The 6,000-nt window shown below is 34.8% G+C and overlaps 1 pseudogene across 1 annotated transcript; it reads right to left on the bottom strand.

The window, feature by feature from the left end:
* Nucleotides 1-2,608: 2,608 nt before the first annotated feature.
* LOC147506440 (protein ANTAGONIST OF LIKE HETEROCHROMATIN PROTEIN 1-like) lies at nucleotides 2,609-4,666 on the bottom strand (annotated as a pseudogene). The gene is made up of 5 exons (XR_015221136.1): nucleotides 4,170-4,666; nucleotides 4,032-4,083; nucleotides 3,428-3,601; nucleotides 3,055-3,337; nucleotides 2,609-2,664 (listed from the first exon to the last, which is right to left on the bottom strand). The product of XR_015221136.1 is annotated as a protein ANTAGONIST OF LIKE HETEROCHROMATIN PROTEIN 1-like (transcript).
* Between the last annotated feature and the right edge of the window lie 1,334 nt (nucleotides 4,667-6,000).

Here is a 6,000-nt window from a genome sequence, read left to right as displayed (position 1 = left end):
AAGCAAGATGAAAAGAGCTTCCCAGAATCTGATCAATGTTTTACCAATTCAAATGGTAAATATTGTTTATGGAGTCTATAAAGGACTTATAATATACTGCTGAATAACCAAAAGTTTCTTATTAAGCTGCCATCTTATTAAAAAGACGAGCAAAGCATTACATGGGGTCTCTTCAACTAAAAGTCACAACCAAACACCGCCCAAAAAGATAGGAGGGAGTCTCTGCTTTGGATGCTTCTAATGTCCCACCAAAATTCGTACAATCAAATTTATAATAGAGCAAAGCATTACTAAAAGTTCTTCTCCACTAAAACTGTGATACAAACATTCCCCAAAACTATAAAATGGGAGTCTTCCAATTCAGATCCAACAGAATCCCAATTCCTCCTAATAGACAAAAAGTAAAGACAACAAAAACAAGTACTAAAATTATTATACCACTGAATACCAAATAAGCTACAAAAAAGTAAAAAACAACAGAGTCGCCCTTCCTCTTAAACCATCCATTCCTATTTTCTTAAAGCACAAGTCACTCTCTTGCAACAAAACTCGTCAACCAATTCATATGAAGTTCGGTTATCTTTGAAAGAAACTGCTTCCCAGCAAGTGGCTTTTCAGTTAGATACTCAAAAGCTGAGTTTAACATTTGAGTATCAAACCTTTCAATGTTCATCGCTTCAGAGAAGATTCGGTCGCAAAAACTTTGATCGACGTTACTCACTACATTTGCTAAGTGAGAAACTTGCTGCGCCAACCCGTCAAGCTTCGAAAAAGCTTCCTCCCACTGTCTACTCCTCTTTGCCTTTTGTGGCATCCCTTGGGTCTTGCTTACTTCTTCAACATAAACATTTTCAGATTGTGTATCTGCGATTGCCTTCCCAGAACTCCCTGTAGCTTGGTCATCCCCACAAGCAAGAGACAACTCATCATATTGCTCTATTGGGACATTCAACAAGCCTTTTGCATATGGATTATCCTACATAAATTCAATATCATCTTTATTAATACCATATGAGACCGATCCGACAAAGACTACCAACCAAACTATATATAATACTAAGCAAAATGAGTCGAGCATGAACATACAGAAGGTCAACTTGAATACCATCCTACAATGGTAAATAAACCAAGCTACGCAGGCTCAACTCGTATTGAATACAATAACACTCCCAATATATATCACAAGAGATACCTTGTCCTACGGTGACAATTCAGATTTTGACATCAACACAACAAACATAGTAGCTAACAAATAAAAAAAAAACTATATTTGAATGTACAAAATGTGTCTTTTTAAGGAACTTCTTAGTAACAAACAAAATGCAGTTAGTAACAAACAAAATGTGTCTTTTTATGAACTTCTTAGTAACAAACTATATTTGATGCATTTGGTATAGTGCATTGGAAATACGATGGCTTTGGGAGCAAAAGAAGTACCTGCCATAATAGTTATATATGCAGATATGTGTCTAGTCATCAGCAACTATATTATGATGTTGACATAGTAGTTACTTTATTTCTTCTACACAAATACCAGTAATATACTAGTATTATGTCAAGGAACAAGATGTATTGTATGAGACAATTTGTTCTCTGCTTCTATTCAAGCACAAGGCAGATTTGAGCACCCATCCGTGTCAATGTAACAAAGTAAAGCAGCAAAAGTAATGAAGAAACAAACAGTCTACACTACTTATTATCAGCCCAAACAAACTAAAGTAGCAACAGTAATGAAGAAACAAGTAATGAACACTACTTATGAGCTTAAACTGAACAATCCAAGAGCAAATAAACAAATCCCAATTAAATAATCAGACAACTAAACCAATGAAAATGTGTTGAAATCACCCACACCTTCATCAGCACTAACATCTCATCAGCACATTAACACCTTCATCAGCACTAAAAGTAATTAAATGTTGAAAGCACTACTGTACACCATTTTGAATGGCTTAACTCTACTAAACTGTCCACTGTGAGAGCTAGTTAATGTGTTTGAGATCATTCAAAATTTTCATCTTTACTTAATTGTTTAGTTACACTCCATGACACAGCCAACCTTGGGTATAAAAGAACACTAAACTCAGTTCAAACAACAAGCCTAATCATCATATAAACATATACCTCAAACACACAACTTCAAGAACCAATTTTTAATAAAAGGCATGGCAGTAAAAGATTCAACTGTTGAGTTTGAAAAAAAAACAAATACCTCAATAAAATCTTCAGCATCTTCTTTGTCAACTTTGATCATCTTAAGCTCATCATCCCACGCCCAACCGCTCCTTTCCTTAAGGCTCTTAATCATCGCATATTTTGCCTTAGTAGTTTTCATAGGACCAACAACATTTTCCGCAGTGCAAGTGTCGTTAAAGGCATCGGAAACAGCTTTAGCCGCCTATGTAAAAGTGGATTTGCTGGATGCTTTTCCCTTCTTTTCTCCTTTTCTCGCACACTCTGCTAAAAATGAGATCAAAACTTTCTCTTTCTTATCAGTCCACCTATAATTCTTTTTCTCTTGCTTGGACTTTCCTTTCATAGATTGTTGAGTTTCTTCCATGCCTGAATATTATGTTAGTCACATGACACAATTAACAAATCAACATAGTTATCCCATGTATGGGACAAACAGGTGCAAGTAACCATCGCACATATCTAAACTACCTTAAGCATAACAAAAATTACATCAAACGTTACACAATCAAAACATAGTATCATATTAATCACCATTGAAGTCTTATACAAGCATAGAACTAGGAAAACAAAAACCATAATAGTCTATGTACAAAGCTTGCATCACAAATTCTTCTACAGTACAAACACCACTTGTTATCCTACTCCTAATTTTTCTAAAGTTGCTCTTTCTGTGTCACTTTTGCTTTTTTTCTTACTAAGTTGTTATCCCACATAACTTGTGCCATATTCAGCCTAAATGCAGCCCACTCTTTCTTTTGTCGACGCTTGTTTTCTCGAGTAAGTTTTTTTTTTCTTTGGAGGCTCTCCACTCTCGTGTTCGTGGATCCGGCTCAAAGGAACAAATCATTAGGAGCTTACACACGATGATATAGTTGTGTAGGATACAACAAGCCGGGACCACATCTACTTGTGTATCAAAAGAGAAAAAGACTTAAATCATCCAATATCTTCCAAATAAGCTTTAGGATTCCAAAAGCTCGTTCAACAGAGTTCCTTAATGATGAATGACAAACATTAAATAACTCCTTCTCATTTTCTGGTTCGTGCTCACTCCATTCTTTCAAGTGGTATCTAACACCGCGAAATGGAGCAAGGAATCCCATGCGATTAGGATAACTAGCATCTACCAAGTAATATTTTCCTACAAGGGAAATAACATTATTTATAGGGATAATTATCTACCATATTACATAAATAAACAATACGTTCATATATACATTTATATATATACCTTTAGGGACTTTAAGTCCATTAGGTCTTGTTAAAGCATCTTCAAGTACCTGTGTGTCATGAGCTGACCCTTCCCAACCGGCTAACACATAAGTAAACCTAAGATCAAAGGAAACGGTAGCCAAGACATTTTGCGTAGGTTTTTCTTTCCTCCCACGAAATCTATTGCGTATACCTTCAGGCATAGTACAAAATATCAGGATATAGGTATTTATCGATATTCAATTTCTAGATATGTATCGTGGATATATCCCCCTCTTTGGGGATATTTGACATTGTTTCACATGAAAATATCGTGGATATATCCAAAATATCAACAAATATCGTGGATATTGTGGATATTTTTTGATATATCATGATACATTATTTATATTTATTTGAAATATAATGATAAATATTAAATAAAATTGTTATATACACAAAATATCGCCAAATATCTCCAAATATCACAAATATCATCGAAATATCATAAATATCGTTGAAATATCATCGATATTTGCAGTCGTATATATCTCTGAACATATCGTGATATTTATATATCTTTCTATGAAATCTGGATAGATATTCTCAAATATCGCGATATATCAGGATATTTTGTATTATGCCTTCAGGTACCTTCACACGAATATGAGTCCCATTTATTGCTCCAATGCAATCCTTATTTACAATCAATAAAAAACTAATTACTTAAAATATAAGAAAACTTTTAACAATTTTAACTAAAGAATATACTTATATTTTACCTTAAACCAAGGCCAGAATCTCACTTCATTACATCGTATAATTGGAGGTGTTTCCATATCAGTGGTTGGTTCCACCACTAGATCCTTGTAAAGACTAAGAACCGCCTTTAGAACAATATGAAAATACCGATTAGTTGTTTCCCCTGAACGTAAAAAATTATGTTTGATGAATCGGGTTTTAACGTTATGCCCTATAGTATGAAGGAACTCAGCAACTTGCTCTTCAACTTTCGTATTCCTTGAATCTCTTAACAAATTCTTTTCTCTAAATAAAACAACCAACTTTCGGAACGACTCTTTACTCATCCTCAAAAGATCGTAACACTCACTATCATCATTGATTATACCATCAAAGTACAATTTTTTGTCGATGTCACGATTCACATATGGCTTCCTTGGTATGCTATCTGCTAGTGCGAAAACGGTAGTTACTGCACTTGTAACCGCTGCCATAGCTCCAACGACGGCAGCTACCTTACGCGTCCTTTCAAAATCGTTGTCACTACTTGATAAGAGCCCAAAACTGTAGTTTTAACCCCTTAATAATCATACTGTCAGACCAATTATGTGAATAATAAGTAAGAGTTAACACTGATTACGCGTTTTTATGCATTTCAGGCTTCAAAGTCCATTATGTGCGAAATGTACCACTTTAGCGAGATACAGAGAGCAAAAGTCAAACTCCGAAAGTCGATCTTTGGACTCGGACCTCGAATTGGGCATACCTTATGTCAAAACGACCGTCTCGGAAAGAGCTTTGTAATGGTCCAAGCCTTGACCCAATCAGAGGAGCAGAAGTGGACGAAAAGTCTGTGGAAGTCAACTGCAGCTGAAGAGGCCTTTTTGGACTGAAAGAATTGGGTTTTGGGCCCGATTCTCCGCCCAACCCATGGCTCCAAGCCCATGCACGAATTTTGGATCTGGATGTATAAAAACAAAAGCTTAAGTCTTTGTTAATGGTAGATAGTTAGGTTAGAAGATAAATTAGATTAGTTAGCCTCCATTAAACCTTAGTTCTAGATCTAGTTTTATATTAAAGTAATTAGTTTTATTCTTGTTTTAAATTTAGTATTGAATGATTGTTCTCCCTTGAATTAGATAATAAATTAGTTGTTCTTGATTCAATTTCGATTTGTCAATTACAATTCTAGATCTAATTTCAATTCATGTCCTTAGTTCAATTTAGTCATTAAATTAGATTTCATTATTGTTTAATTAAATAAATTTCAATGCTTTATATTATGTTTAGTTTTAATATAAATGGAAATGATTGCGGAATGATTCAAGGCTAAACCTCCATTAGAGGGGGTTGTGAAGCCTTGATGAAAGCTTGATTCCGATTATCGTAGAGTCGTCGTATTTTCTATTCCACTCTAGAAATGATTAGTTCACCATGAGAATGGGTTTAATTGTTCACATGCTAGTTATGAATTGGTAGAAATGCCATGTATAATTAGGGATTAGGAATAACCAAATTGTTCTCGCATGGGCAGCTTCAATTCGATTACGAATTTATTCGTCGTTAGTGGATTAAGTTGAGTTAAGGTGGAATCAATCCCCTCTAACTCCTTATCATAGAATCAACGTAACATTCCCTTTAGTTGATCGATAAGCGACTAGTTAGTCAATCTTGTGGGTAGTTGCATCATAGTATAATTCCCTTCGTAAAACTCTCATAGACTTAAAAACGACTAGTTAGATTAGAAAACATCCATGCTAGAGCACTAGGAGTGGAACGAACTTTATCTACTCCCCTATATCTCAATTGGTTGAGAGTAGAATAAATCTTTGATAAACAAGAGAGCATCAAGTAAAAAGTTTAGTTTACTTA

The sequence above is a fragment of the Coptis chinensis genome, chromosome 4, assembly GCF_015680905.1.
Source record: "Coptis chinensis isolate HL-2020 chromosome 4, ASM1568090v1, whole genome shotgun sequence".
Classification (NCBI taxonomy): Eukaryota; Viridiplantae; Streptophyta; class Magnoliopsida; order Ranunculales; family Ranunculaceae; genus Coptis; species Coptis chinensis.
The sequence above is the reverse complement of the archived record's forward strand: the minus strand, read 5'-3'. Positions and strand labels throughout refer to the sequence as shown.